This window comes from Ciconia boyciana, chromosome 2, assembly GCF_034638445.1.
Source record: "Ciconia boyciana chromosome 2, ASM3463844v1, whole genome shotgun sequence".
NCBI classification, from domain to species: domain Eukaryota; kingdom Metazoa; phylum Chordata; class Aves; order Ciconiiformes; family Ciconiidae; genus Ciconia; species Ciconia boyciana.
The window spans coordinates 27819559-27820226 of record NC_132935.1 but is presented as its reverse complement, the minus strand read 5'-3'; positions in this window follow the sequence as shown (position 1 = coordinate 27820226).

Below are 668 nucleotides of genomic sequence, written 5' to 3'. Positions count from 1 at the left end.
GTAACACAAAAGAAAGTCAATCCGAGGGCAGAACCTCTCAATCTTCATAGTTAGCATTTCCCAACGCGCGGCGTAGGCTGACAGTATTTTCCACTCTCTAAGGCCTGGGGTTTGAAAACTGACAACTCTTCGCTCAAATTCCCTTTCCACTCTAAATGCCATTTAATGGCAGTATAACTGGAAGGGTCAAAAATCAGCTTCCACTTGGCAATGGCCCCTTCCAGAGTCAAGGCCACGGCCCCCACTGAGACACAGAAGGGCTGCCGATTTCAGCGCAGCCGCTCACAAACGCTGGGCTTTCTCGAGAACAGCTCTTACAGAAACTCTAAACACCAAAATGCTCTCAAGAGTACAGATTGTACTGATGATAAGAGAAATGAATGAAATTACTAGAAAGCAGGTAAGAACCTTAAAAAAGGGCTTAGTTCAGTGCTGGAGTTCTGACAAAAAAATGAAAACTCATTTCATGTGTCTTCACGATACATTTATTTATGCCACTGTGCCTCCTCTTTACCTTACACCAACTCGCAAAGTGAACAAAAAATACCTCCTCTGTTTGCTTAACAAGGTACCTCTTCTGTTTGCTCTGTATCAGAGTCTTAGGGACATTTGGTTGTATCTACGAGTCTGCTGCAAACCCAAACTGAAATAAGATCCTTCTAATAAGT